Source organism: Theropithecus gelada, chromosome 17 (assembly GCF_003255815.1).
Source record: "Theropithecus gelada isolate Dixy chromosome 17, Tgel_1.0, whole genome shotgun sequence".
Taxonomy (NCBI): Eukaryota; Metazoa; Chordata; class Mammalia; order Primates; family Cercopithecidae; genus Theropithecus; species Theropithecus gelada.
Genome location: NC_037685.1, coordinates 74,548,209 through 74,563,521, shown reverse-complemented (window position 1 = coordinate 74,563,521; position 15,313 = coordinate 74,548,209). Strand labels below are relative to the sequence as shown.

The 15,313-nt window shown below is 40.2% G+C and overlaps 1 protein-coding gene across 10 annotated transcripts in view; it reads left to right on the top strand.

The window, feature by feature from the left end:
- ENOX1 (ecto-NOX disulfide-thiol exchanger 1) overlaps window positions 1-15,313 on the top strand; it is a 585,101-nt gene that overhangs the window by 338,834 nt on the left and 230,954 nt on the right. The gene's annotated exons all lie outside the window — the stretch shown is intronic.

The window sequence follows — 15,313 nt, the reverse complement described above, 5'->3', positions numbered from 1 at the left end:
AAAAGTTTGCTTATACTTCCTTCGTGGGGAATGTGGAAAGGTTGCAAGTTTTTATTGGACTCTGCAAGGTTACAGGTAGCTTGGCACTGATGTTGCTATGGGAAGGATGTCACTTAGGTCTCCAACTGAAGAATCACCTACATATGACCCTGGGCCTGGTGGACAACAGCACAGCCTAAGATATGGCAGGAAAATGGAAACCCTGTCATGAGGCCAGAACAGGAAAATAAAAAAGGAAGTTCACAAATACTGAATGATAATGGCAAGCGTAGAACAGCTAGGACTTTCATTCATAGCTTCCCATGCTTAGTTTAGGTTTCCTTCTATTTAATCAGGCTTTATACCACAAGCCCCAAGTCTCTTTTATAACCATTCAAATGATCATCTAACAGACTATAACAGGATTAATCTAAAACATCCGCCTATGGAAATAACAAAAGCCCAGCAATATTATGACACATGCAAACAATGGAGTGCAATGGAGACTTTAAAAAGAATAAGGTAGGCTGGGGCGGTGGCTCATGCCTGTAATCCCAACACTTTGGGAGGATGAGGTGGGTGGATCACTTGAGGTCAGGAGTTCGAGACCAACCTGGTCAACACAGGGAAACCCAATCTCTACTAAAAATACAAAAATTAGCCAGGCGTGGTGGTGGGCACCTGTAATCCCAGCTACCCGGGAGGCTGAGGCAGGAAAAGGGCTTGAACCCAGGAGACAGAGGTTGCAGTGAGCCGAGATCATGCCACTGCACTCCATCCTGGGTGACAGAGAGAGACTCCATCTCAAAATAAATAGATAGATACAATGATAGACTGGATAAAGAAAATGTAGCACATATGCACCATGGAATACTATGCAGCCATAAAAAAGGATAAGTTCATGTTCTTTGCAGGGACATGGATGAAGCCGGAAACTATCATTCTCAGTGAACTAACACAAGAACAGAAAACCAAACACTGCATGTTCTCACTCATAAGTGGGAGCTCAACAATTAGAACACATGGACACAGGGAGGGGAACATCACACACTGGGGCCTGTTCAGGGGTGGGGGGCAGGGGAGGAGAGCATTAGGAGAAATACCTAATGTAGATGACGGGTTGATGGGTGCAGCAAACCACCATGGCACGTGTATACACGTTCTGCACATGTATCCCAGAACTTAAAGTATAATTTAAAAAGAGAGAGAGAAAGAAAAGAAAGGAGGAAGGAAAGAAAGAAAAAGATCTGTAAGCCCTGCTGTGGTGAAGCATTTAATACATACTGTTAAAGGAAAGAGTAAGTGTGGAATAGGATTACCTCCTTCAGGTCTCTACTCAACTGTCAGCTTTCCAATGAGGCCTTCCTTAACTACTGAATTCGTACTTGAAAACGTTTTGTCCCCTCTCCCCTTTTTCTCCATTAGCATTTATCCCCATCTGACATAATCGATAACTTATTTGTTTATTTGTGATGCTATCTTCATACTGGAATATAATGTATACAAGGGATTTTGTCTGTTTTATTTACTGCTTTTCCCCAAGTGCCTAGAATAACCAAATGAATGAATTTATATGAGAAACGTTTATTATTTGCATAGAAACAGTTCTGGAAGGCTATACAAACTTCATAGTAGTTGTCTGTGAGCAGTAGAAGTAGGAGACTAGGAGCAAGACTAACTTTTTCTTGTATATATCTTACCATGTACATGTATGTATCTTTTTTAAATAAAAACACTGGTTTTATAGGGAATCCCATTTCAAGTGTTTTGTGAAGGCTGTGATAAAATAATAACTTATTAATAAACACCATTTACTTCTAATTGTGGGATAATCAATAGCATTCTTAATTTCTCTTCTTTCCAGAAGTCAGGTTATAAATGGGCCACTATTCAAGTTCATGGGCTTTATATTTTATGAAGCCTTTACTAACAGACTTTTTATTTTCCATCAGAGCAGTGCCATGTATACTTACATTGTGGTGGGGGAAAGTTGGATTTTTAGGCCAGATAACATTTATGTCTTCTGCCTTTTAACTAAATGACCTAGAGCAGGTTACTTAACCAGCCTGCGTTCCCTTACCTATAAATTGGGATAACTTTTCCACTAGCAAAGGCTGCCCTTAAAGCAAAACAAGACCAAATATATATATTCAATGCCTTGCAGCATCTGGTTCAAGGTAGGACTCAGTATGTAAGATCCTTCCCCTTTCCTGACAGAAGATGAGCCAGAGAGAACATCTTTAGTGGTATTTTCCCTTCTAACTACTCAAAATGTGGTCCCAACATCACCAAGAAGTTTGAGAAATGCAAAGTCTCAACCTTTACCTAATTGAATGAGTCAGAATCTGCAGTTTAACAAAATACCCAGGTGATCCCTGGGGACAGTGAAGTTTGAAAAGCTCTGTTTTCAGGTTTCTTATAGCAGTGTTTCAGACAGGCTTCTATTAATCATGTTGTTGCTGTTTAAAAAATTTCTGTATTTTACAATGCTTTGACATCTTGGGGCCTTGTGGACTTGGGATGCTCAACCTTCCAGGGTCAGCTGATTCCTAGAGACAGTAAACGTCTTGCCTGTGAGCTTGCCTTTGATATTCAAGCCAACCAATCCTGAGTCCATGCCACTACCTGCTTCCTTTTATCAGGCTCCTGCGATCCAGAACACTATTTACCTGCCCTGAATCACTCCAGGGCCAGGTACTGCATGTCTAGGAAACCCCCCTATACCACAGAGCCTGCTGAAATGACTCAAATTAGCTGTCATAAAGCTGCTTACTCTGTCTTGCCTGTTCTTTCCATGGAAACCATAATAAAGGCCCTTGCCCCTTCTTTCCTCTGCCTCCTACTGACCCTGGTGGCCCAGTATGCTCTGACATGCCTGCTTTTCTTGGGAACTGTGACAAACTGTCCTCTCAATGGCAGTCACCTCCTGATCTGTTGGCCTCGTCGTACCTGAATAAAACCAAAACCCCAGGTACATTTTCTTAAAAGACTGCCCTTGTAAGCTTCTTAGTTGAACTCTTCCTGCCATCTGCCACCCCCCACTTCACCTTGCAAATTTAAGGTTTATTTGGAGAGGTGTGAGGGTGTCCAGCAGAGCCCGATTTTCTGGCTGGGGATGGCCAACAAGCCAAAATCCATGAGGATACTAAGCTACCTCATCAGCCGGAACTTACTTTTAAATAAAGATGACCAGAGATAACCGCACAGAAGGTTGTAAATCTGCTTAATGTCGTATGACTATATTGAATGCCAATAATACTCCTTAAGCACAAGCTTTGAACACTTCCAAACTTGCTATTACAAATGATCAATTTTTGCTCATTTGCTATTACAAATGATTCCATTGCTATTACAATGATTCCATTACCTCCGAGGTAATGGAACCATTTTAATGGAAACAAACTTATTTACGGTATTCTGAAATGTTAAAAACAAGTGAAAACCTGCCATTCCATCCTTTCATCTTTCACTGTGGCCTCTTAATATGGCATATATGCTTTAGAGAGAAATAACTCCTGCCAGGGCGCAGCTATTATGTTACCAAGCAGCTTCCCTTCCCTTCCCTTCCCACATTTGCGTTTACCTGTTGTCTCTACGGTTGTAGAAAGAATCTTGATATATGGAAGTGAGCTGACTGAAGCTGAGGTTAATAAAAGCAAGTGTTAAAAGAACATAAAAGGGACTTTTCTCTCTGTGACTCAAACAAAAAAAAATACAATAAGAAGTATCTATTTTAGAAGTATTTCATGTTTGTTAGGGAAGACTGTGAGAATAGAAGATATGAACTTTTGCCTTATGAAAGTTATTTTACTACAGTTTTATTAAGAAATTAAAATGTGTTTAACACCTTTTCATTCAAAATATTAGAAAAGGAAACTTTCCACTGATTGTTTTATGATCATCAGTTTTGTTTCCATAAGAAATACACCCATTTATTATTACCTTAAAAAGAAACTGCAGGTAGCAGGATTTTGCTCCCCATAACTGGCCTTGTCAGATTGAACATTACTGCCCAAGCAGTGGATAAAATGTGACTTGTAGCCTGCATGAATCACAGTGTCCCCTGAAACCGCTTGTTTCTAGGAGGGATTTTGTTTGATCACTCCTTGACCCTTTTCCAAGAAACCTAATTTGCCCAAGGGAGTCTCACACTGGAAAACAGTGTTTGCGTCTGCTTAGGGAAATGTGCCTGAAATAATGACTTATTTAGAACTGAGAACAGAATGGAACGGAACGGATTGATAAGCCAGTTTGAGCAGGCAGAGAGCGACTTGGGCCTCTCAACTCTTATAAAAGGAGCTCAGCAGCGAAGCACTTTGCCTACACTGTATCTGGCAAGGCCCATCTTCATTCAACAAACATTGTCTCTGTGAACTCTGTGCAAAATTCTTACTCTTATAAATGCCTTAAGGCATGCCATTTCATTTTAAGTTTCACTGACACTTCTAAGATGGTGCGGATTTCTCGATTCAGCCCTGCAGACCCCAGTGTAGAAATTGCTCTCCAAGGTATGTTACCCGTTTTAAACTCAGTCGCGTCCGTTTAGATGGCTGCAGAATGCTTGTTGGTGGTGATGCTGCTCAGAGTTAAAGTACTTTTGGCTGCCAGGAGAGTTGGCGAGTGTGCTGGTGCATGGATTACCCAAAGAGGGGGCTTGACTCAGCTTCTTTCTCACTTACTGAACTGAAAATGAACCAGCAGTCAAAAGTAGGGAGGTGACATCTCATCTAGAAGAATGAAGAATGAGTTGAGGCAAAAAAGGGAAAAAAAGCAAAGAAAGAACTTTACCACTGGATTGCTCTTTGGGCTGCTGCATTTCCTGTTTCTTTTGCTTTTTCTTTTTTCTCTTCACTTTTCTGCCAATAAAATATAGTCAATTTGTCTTATAGCCTCAAGGCTAGTAACTCTTTGAAATGGCAAAGGTTTAAACAAAAATGCTCTTAAATTTTAAAAATCTGGAGCTAAGTTGATCTTCGTCTTAATCTTTCTTTGCCGTTTGAAGTTTTTTAAAAAATTAAACCATTGACGATATTTAAATTGGCAAGGCCAAGCTTAAACAAAGTCTTATTTAGGTACAGTGGTAATGAGAGTTTACCTTTTTTATTTTTAATTTAAATCTGTCTTTGCACAATTAGCAAATTATTAAATGACCTCTCCTGCAAAGTCTGCAAGCAATTGCCTGTTCCAGCTAATAAGAGAACATGTTTTACAAGGTTCATGTTGATTAATTGACAGATGCTGATAAAATCAAAGCAGTGGGAAAATGCAGTGCACCAGGCGCAGCATAAATTACTTCTGTTCAATAATGTTTCCAGTGGCTATACATTTATGGCTTACCTTTCAATAAATATTACTGTCTTAATTGAAACATCCATTGTAGAAATTTATCTCTGAAGATGATTGTCAGGAGCCACAGCTAGGACTAAACATTTCTATATCTGTGTATGCTTTTCTGCTCAATTAAAGACATTGATTGCTGTGAACATTTTAAAGATGAATGCTTTATATTTTGTATGAAAGGAACACAAACACATTTTAATATACTTGGAAAATCATACACTCTTGATTGACCTCAGTGTCCTCTACGTTTCTGATAGCTTCAACAATAAATACAAAATATAACTTCAAAACCACTAGCCTTACACCAGTCCATCAGCTGTTATGGCAGCTATGAAGGTCTCCATTAGAAGGAGCTGGCTGTTTTATGCTCGTGTATGTTTCCAGCATCGGAGATGCTTGGCCAGACCCAGATCTCTCCTTTTGCATATGAATGACTAAAAAAGATGTCAAAAAGATCTCCTGCATCCTGGATGAAACCCAAAGGTCCAGAGAATTCCAGTAGAGGGGAAGGTAAATCAGGGCACAGACTATCTTGCAGGGTTCCTACCCCTCTCCTATTGTGGTCCATGTCCATCTGATAGACTCCCATACTATAGTGCCTTAAGAACACCTTGGCATGTAAATTTAGGGGCCCAACCAAGCTGATCCTTTAGTGTAGACATCCTAAGATGTCCTGCTCATCCACACTCCTGGGAAAGTAGATATCCTCCACAAAGTGACATTGACATACTTTTCTCAACAAAGTCTTTTCAGTTCAACAAATATTTATCAAACCTACTATATGTCAGGCACTGTGCTGGGCCCTTGGGATATACACATGAATCAGACAGTTTATCCAGAAGAAGCTTACAATAGGCAATCATATCTCTGAACATTTGCAATAGGTTATTTAAAAGACATCTTTCTATAATTTGCCAAATTTTTTAGCTCCTGTTGTGTACTAGGCAACGCTCTAGGTGTTCAAGAAATATTCTGGATGTTTTCTTTCTTTGGTATTAATCAGAGGCCACTGTTCTCATGGCCCTCTAAGGCAAATGTCATTTGCCAGTGTTCTGTTTGAGCTACCCCACTTGCTGATTGCCAGTTCATATTGTACTCAAGATTATCGCAGCTGCCAGACCTGGATTGAGATTAGGGTTTGACTAGTAGGACAGGACTGACCAGAGACTCTCATTGTAAACTTTAGTCAAAGAGTACTGTGCCCCCAGGATAGGCATGAAGACTGTGAAATAGGAATATGGGATTGTTGGATGAGGGAGTTAAGGGCAATTTGAGGCATGTGAGAACCAAGCTGATTTGGGGACATGGATCACAGTAGAGACAGATTAAACTGGCAAGCCAAGGCTGAAGGTTGGGCAGAAGTTAGATGGGGCTTATAAACAGGAGAATTCCAAGTATTTGACTAGAAGGTAAGCCCAGAAGGCAGAATAGCCATGGAGGGCATAGAGAGGCAGCCAGTTAGGAGAGATCAACGGAGGTTTACAAGCGGGTGAGTTAAAGCCCTAGGACCAGTAGGCATTTAAGCATTCTAGGAGATAAGGAGCCACTGGGATGTTCAACCATCAAGAAACTCAGGTTTAAGAAGAAAAAAAAAACAGAACTCCTTGCCACTGAAAATTCTGGTAATCTCGGCCACAAAGCTCTGAGCAAGTGGCAGTGTGATGAAGAATTTGAGTCCAGGCTCATTTTGTTCTCTCAGCCCAGACATCATTAAGACAGTGTCTGGCATGCTGTAGTCACTCCACAAATATTCCACTGAACTGACCTGGGTTCCGAAAGGGAGGTAGATTCCAAAATGAGGCCATTTTTATATGGCAGTAGACAAATTAAATTGTCTTGGCACTTAATGAAAAAAAAAAGGCACAGGACAAACACACAAGAAGGAAGATGATCATTTGTTTCAAAGATGCCTGCATTGTCTCAGTATTTACATTTGTTCCCTCCCTTGATTTCCTTTCTTGTTGGATGGAATTTAGGAAGAAGGGGGACAGACTACTGTGGAGCCTGGAAAGTTCTAAGAGTGTGTGGTTAGCTATTACCCAGATTGGAGATGTTCTCCTCATGGGAGCTTTCAGAAAGAAAGCAATGAAAAGGGAAGGCTGAAGTGATTAAACCCTGCAGAACTCCTAGGTTTATGTCTGTGATGATTTCAGTGAGGAGCCAGAGCTTAGCTGAATTGCTTGCGTCACACCCAGAATCTCTTCTTATCTCCCATCAGGAAGGGGCTGCCTGATGACCTCCATCCCCAGGAGGCTCTTTTGCTTTTGGTGACAGCTGCCAGTAAAAATAATAGGAAAGATCGTTCCATGAGCCCTTGGTAACGGTCCTATTGTGCTGGTGTTGTACATCACACATAAAAGTTGTCAAACACAGTCTTTTTTAAAAAATGCCCTCTTTTACAAAGTTGGGTCATTGAGATCCAACAAAAACCACCTGGGCAGCATCCATACCCTTCAATAGCCATTCAGAGCCCCCAAGCCAGGAAAGACCTGAGCGCCATTCCTCATTCTGCAGTCCTGGACCATGTTCCCTGTTTTAACACTAGATGGGGCATTGTTGTTATTACAGTGGCTTTTTTTAAAAAAGGCAATGTATAAGACCCAGAAAGAAGAAAACATTTCTCTAGAACATAATATTGTTCTATAGAATCAGAGAGCACTGGAGCAGAAAACAGCCAGGAAAAGAGTACAGTCCAGTTCTTGCTTCTCATTCTTATTTGAGAAAACTGTGACCAGCCCAAATTCATGTAGCAGGTCAATGGCAGACCCAGAACTGGAAGGCAGAACCCACGTCACCCTAGCCCAGGGCAGCCCCTGCCCCCTGCCTCATGGCCACATGCCCAGGGAAGAGGTACGGGTGGCATGTGGATCCAACAAACCATCTTCTTTTATACGGAGAATAATAAAAGAGTGAAATCCCCAAGGCTTGTCCTCCTGAATACATCCCTCCTACAACTTGGCTCTGCATGTAGATGACTCAAAGAAAGGTGAACAATGAACACAATTCAGTTTTTGTACATCTCTTACACACATTTTTTAAATGCCAGTATGAATGAATTAACTTGATTTTTTTAAATGTGCATAAATGAAATATGTTTCTAGCTAACTTAAGAATTTGAAATTCTGGTTTAGTTAGGCCCTGTGAAACAGGTCACCGTCTGTCTTCTTGGTCTTCCCAGCCATTTACTGGTCATCTTCACTTGAGCCATTGTCACCCCTGGCCTTTTCCTAGAACCCAACTGAAGACAAGGGAAGGCCCAGAACTTTTTTCTCTCTCCAGGTCCACCCAGGGGACCTTGCTTTTCTACCCTTCCTTTGCCCTCTGTGAAAGAAATAGAATATGAAGGCTGCAGTTCAGCCTTCACCTCCACTCACACCAGTGTGATTAAATTATTGAAAGAAAATGATCCACTCTCCTTGCTCTCCTTGCTTCTGACTAACGGGTCCCAGCTCAGAGCAAAATCTGCAGACCCTGCAATTGATAGGCCTGGCAGACTATGTTTTAGCAGACTCTTTCTTAAGAAGGTTAAGGCCTATGTTTTCAGCAGACTGAAAAGGGGTGCTATTGCAGTCTGCTTAAAACACTTTTGCTTTTTCTCAGTTCACTGGTAGCCCTCCCCTCTCACAGGCCTACAGTGCTAATTCTTTTTTTTTTTTTTTTTTTTTTTTTTTTTTTTTTTTTTGAGAGGGAGTCTCGCTCTGTCGCCCAGGGTGGGGTGCAGTGGCCCCATCTCAGCTCACTGCAAGCTCCGCCTCCCGGGTTCATGCTATTCTCCCACCTCAGCCTCCTGAGTAGCTGGGACTACAGGCACCCGCCACCTCGCCCGGCTAGTTTTTTGTATTTTTTAGTAGAGATGGGGTTTCACCGGGTTAGCCAGGATGGTCTCGATCTCCTGACCTTGTGATCCGCCCATCTCGGCCTCCCAAAGTGTTGGGATTACAGGCTTGAGCCACCGCACCCAGCCTACAGTGCTAATTCTAATCTTTAGTTCAGTTACTGCAGCATTCTCACTTTCTCTGTATCTACCAAAGTACTTCACATCCTCTTCTTACTACCTGTACTTCCTAAACAGCTAGGGTCCTTGGGAGAAGAGCAGGCTAGTCATAAAGAAACAATCTAGATGGTAATTTTTGCTTCATGTTAGACATTGCACACTTAAACCTTTTTGAAGTAAAACGCTTTTAAAAGTCCACTGTGAAAACCTTGGCATGTGTGGATAATTGTTTTTTTCTTCACTTGGAACGCCTCTCCTCTGCCTGGTCTGATCCTGTTCATCCTTTACAACCAGCTCAAATGTCACCTCCTCGGGTGAGCTTCCACTCTCCCTACGCACAGGTTGCCTTCCAGGATCTCTACTCCGTGCTGCCAGAGCCTCTTATTCCTACCACCAGAATATACCAGTTATCTCAAGTACATTACAACTGGTTATATACGTGTCTGTCCAGCCAGCACAGTTGTGGACTCCTTAACAAGAGGGACAGTGGATGGTGCCTGATTCATCTTGCATCACGCAGGCGGAGCATAGTAGATGATGTGCATCGGGATTTCTATGCATATTTACGGGATTAAGTCAAATTATGTCAGCGCCAGCTCTTTTAATATAAGGATTCTGAGCTTTTGGAAGGTGGATCATGTAAAAGAGTAATTTAAAAGTCATAGTCTTCTGAAATTTCCTAAAGACATTTCCTGAAGACTTAAAAATTTTTATATTCTTATTTTTAATGTGAACATGTTATATAAAATCAGCCATATATTACTATGTATATGGGGACACTGGTCATTTATTTGCTCCCCACATCTGAATTGGACAGAATTTTTGGTCACAGATTCTCTTTGCTGTATACGAAAGATTTATACTAGAAACGTGTGTAAATCTAATGTCTGTAAATAAAAGTGTGTGTGAAAATGCACTAAGGGAGCTGTTTATAGAAAACATTTTTCCAAGTGAATAATATTTATATAAAAGGATAATTTCTGAACTTATCAGAGAATGTGCCTTTTATAGAGTAGTATTTTTCCCAGAATGATAAAGGCACTTGTATATTCCAGTCAAAATTCTCCTGGTATTGATTTTGTTTTTCCATAGTATATTTAAAACACGGGACTTATTCTTAAGAAGATTTTGAATTTATACAACACATATTCTAAAGTTGATAACTCCTCTTACTGTCATCAAATTGATATGTATTATTTCTCATCCCATTAACAAAAAATGACTTGCGTGGGCATTTAATGATTTTAACACAGATATTATCTGAAGGAATCAGTATATTATACGCTTGATTGGCAAGAAGCACTGAGGGCTGATGTGAACGCTGACGCAGAGCCGGGGTATAGAAAAGGACCCTAGGCATAAATCTCAGTGAAACACTTATTGTCCAAAGAACCGAAACTGTTGTGCTTGGAACTGAAGTTTTTATATGAGTTTTATTTAAATGTTTCCATTTTCATTTTTTCCAGGTTGGCCAAATTCAGAGCAAGGCACGGGGTAGGGTAGTGTGGGTTTGGGGATATTGTCATTGGTGAGTGACTGTCAGTGTCTCTGTGCATTCAGAATGCAGCGTCACTGCTGCCTCTCGCCCTATCTCCCCGTGGTGGGCACAGCAGAGGTCTTTTAATAATGCATTCACTAAGTTGAAAAATAATATTCTTGGCTCTGGAACTACATATTTAACACACTCTCAGGCTATGCCATATGGAAAGCCTAGTGCTTTTGGACTGAGGTTCTGCCGTGCATAAATAAAACACTTGAGTGTTGACCTTTTTCAGTAAACAATACTAGAAATGTTGAGTACCTTTAAAATTCAAATGCAGGTTTTCAAATGTGTTCTCATTTTCATGGGCAGCTGAGACCAGCCTGCACTAATACCCAGCTAATCTAGGGGCTGTGAAGAGCTGGGGAATCAGTCCGACTCGGCTCCTCTGTGCTTGTTTTAGCTCCATGTGCAGAGGCTCTGGGGCCCTGGGCTGTTCAATTCTCCCTACATGTAGGCATTTTAATTTCCCAGGAGATCTTTCTCGTGTCTGGGCATTTGTATGGTGAGCATCAAATATGGACCCACATCTATGCCTTCACCCAATTTTAATTAAGTGGTAAAACTGATCTTTATTTATTAGAATTTTGTTTCAAACCCCAGCATCCCTCCTTCTACCTGTACCTTTAAAAACATTTCTGTTGGCTTAAAAAAAAAAAGTGTCTTTTCTTGCTCCTAAAAAAAAATATCTAAGGAGAAAACCTCCACTTCATTGTGGGATCTTGTCCAACTTTTATTACTGGTTCTTGGGATCACAACATGCAGAGTGGGAGTAGCTGGCTGGAGATTGCATTTACCCAAAGATGATGATTACCAGCAGACCCACAGTACTGCCTTGGGGCAGGTAGGTTCTAGGGCAGGACCTCCAGGTGGGAGAGCTGTATCTGACCTATTCCACTGAATTAAAAATTAAAATCTGTTTAGAAGCAGGCTGGTCATTCTAGCCTAGAGCATCTAGTAGTAGTCCTAGGTTAATGAACGTGTTTTAGAATCATGTTTCCTTTCTCTTTGCTTCAAATGGCCCCTCTCCCTTTGTTTTACTCCTCCTGTCTTTTTTCCTGTCTGAACGATGGAAGTAACCATGATCATTCCAACAATTCGAGCTGAGATACTGATTTATAAAAACATACCCCCCTTGTAAGAAATGACATATGTATTTAGCTTAGTATAATGTAATTTCAATCAGTTAACTGGAGTCATTAGTTAATAAGGAATTTTTTTTTTTCTTATAAGTCTTGGGGGAAATTGCAGCTAATTTGAAAACAACTTCGCATCATAACACTGAGTTAATACCCTGGATGCAACATGGAATCATTCCAATTTCTTAAGCCTATATTTGTACATCCAATAGTATGTAATGACTACTGATCTTACATTAGAAAGATCAGAAATCAATAGGACAGATCTTCAGTCTCTGTCTTTCATGACTGTGACATTTTTGAAGCATACTGGTTATCTTATAGAATATCCTTGATTTGGGTTTGTCTGATGTTCTCTCATGATTAAATTGAGGTTATAAAATTTTGGCAAGAATGCCACAGAGGTGGTATAACCTTCTGAAGTGTGTTAAGCATATCATGTCAACGTGTCTTATTCCTGCCTGTTTGATAACATCAATTGAAACAATGTTTTCTCCAGTTAGCCAAATTATATCATTAATCAAACATTGTATTCTTATATCATTCTTATGATTAAGGTTCATATTTAGTATTTTTAAAAATACACTTTTATAAATATGTATAAATTTTTGTGGATAAAATGATACTTCAGTGATTTGTAGTATAATTAACACTTTTCATAGCATTCTAGTTTTAGGCATTCATCTAAGGTTGCTCTTATTTTTAGTTTTCCAATTGGTAAAGTACAGTTTTTATGGAAACTACCTGAGATGATACATGAGAAAGTGATAGCAGATAGTAGTTGCTTGGCAAATTTTAGGTAAAGTAGAATTCTGATTTTGATAATTTTTGTGTTAAAAAAAATCACATTCAATCTCAGGGCAGTAAAATATCTAAAAAAAGTCATGAGTTATCTACATATTGTAGTAAGCACTGTCAGCAAATGTTTAACTTGGAACCTAAAAACACTTCAATAATCACAATTAATATAGAGATTTTTAACATTTCTGGCTCTTCAAGTTAGCTACTTGTTTCTTCTTTAATTGCCCTGCTAAAAGACACTTTAAATTTATCAATAATTCATCTTTTCATTCATTTAGTGGTTTTTTATCTAACTGTTAGAAGTGATCATTAGATATAAATGACAGGAAAGCTCTAGATTTATCAGACTTCAAGGTTCAGACTTCTGAGATCTATTAATAGATAAGGAACAGGAATGAGGTTTAGCTTCTGTTTCTCAGGCTAAACCTCTGTGCCTAATTCACCCTTTTTAGACATTTATTCCCTATTTTTAATTTTATGTGCTGATGTAAGGGGCTGTCTCACATAACATCAAAGTTCTAGGAGTCAGAGCGTTTCCTCGAGGTAAAAAAAAAAAAAAAAAAAAAAAAATCTAAACATGTTTTGCCTATAGCTGTATGCTTTTGATTATTTCTGCAACCGTTTTCTGAATCTATAATACACTCACGGACGTACCTATAGGCATATCGAAAATAATGCATTGTGGCTTAAAATGTTTCACCAGAAAAATCTGGCTCGTTGCTCATTTATTGACTGAACATGTGTGTTTTGCTAGGTCAGTGCTTATATATACGATAGTGAACAAAAGAAACAGAATGCCTGCTTGCATGGAACACCAGTCTAGTGGGAGCAATAGACATTGAGAAACAAGTAAATGAAAAATATGTAAAAGCACACAAAAAATGTTAAAGAACGAGTTGCTGTAAGAAAGGATGTTCATCAATAATGTAAAAAATGTAAGAAAAGATTGCATTTCAAGTGAGTCCTGTGATCTCTCAGCCAGTGTTCTGTCTGCAGGTTGAAGCCAGGAACGCTGTAACATCACATTTGTGAACCCTTAAGATTAGAAGATAGGAAGGCCAGGGACCGTGGCTCACGCCTGTAATCCCAGCACTTTGGGAGGCCGAGGTGGGCAGATCACAAGGTCAGGAGTTTGAGACCAGCCTGACCAACATGCTGAAACCCCGTCTCTACTAAAAATACAAAAATTAGCCAGGCATGGTGGCTAAGCTGGAGAGAATCACTTGAACCTGGGAGGCAGAGATTGCACTGAGCCGCGATCTCACCATTGCACTCCAGCCTGAGTGACAGAGCGAGACTCCGTCTCAAAAAAAAAAAAAGTGATGAAAAAAAAACAAAAAAATTAGCCAGGTGTGACCTGTGGGTGCCTATAATCCCAGCTACTCGGGAGGCTGAGGCAGGAGAATTTCTTGAACCCAGGAGGCGGGTGGCAGAGGTTGCAGTGAGCCGAGATTGCACCACTGCACTCCAGCTTGGGCAATAAGAGACAAACTCCGTCTCAAAAACAAAATAAAAGACAGGAAAGTTCATTTTGTAAATTTCTCACGCAGTGCTACACTGTTGAGCATAGAAAGTCAACCAGCTGCTGCTTCAAAAATTTCAAGAAGCATTCTCTTTCCCTTCCTCTTTTTAACTAATTACTCAAAGAGCTATGGATTGACTGTATACTACAGTGGCTGTCAAATTTGGATGCATATCAGAATCTCCTTTGGAGCTGTATTTAAAAATGCCTGCACCTCACATCAGACATCAAAATCTCCTGGGGGTGAAGACCAGGCATATGCATTTGGAAAAGCCTCCTCAGGCAATTTGATTCAAGTGCAATGCCCATCAGAGGTTCAGAGCCACTGTGTGCCAGGCACACAGCATAGCTTTGTGGCTACTGAGAGAAGCAAATAGCCATCCACAGGACAGATACATTTTTGTATGGTTTGTAAGTTTAATATTGAAGCATTTGATTGCTCTATGGAAAACTTACATTTTCCTCCTGAACTAAACTAATCCTTTAAGTGTTCTTGTGCCATGGAAATCCCTATTTTTATCCAATAATTCCTTTGAGGTGGAAACCTGGGATTCGTTTTTGAATGTTACCTTCTTGGGCCCTCTCACTTCCACATTCCAATTGCTCACCAAATGCTGCCTCTTCTCTCTCCAGAAGTACCTCTCAAATCTGTTCCCTCTCTTCATCTCCACTTCCACTGCCACTGCCTCATCTGGCCTGGTCTCCCATAATTACCTCCGAATAGATTTACCCTCCTCGGGCTTGTCTTCCTGTAGAGCTTACTCTGTACTTCTCTAAGAATTATCGCTCTAAATTACAAATTTGACCCCGTCACTCCCCATTTAAAATATTCCATTTGGTCCCCGTTGCCTGTGGGAGTTAAACTCCTTAGCATCCTGCCTACATTTTTAGCATCATTCTCCACTTTTTCACCATGTTCCCTTTAAACTACAGCCAAACAAAAGCACTCATTTTCTGTAGCATGCCACATACCTTTCACACAGAAGTATTTTTGATCA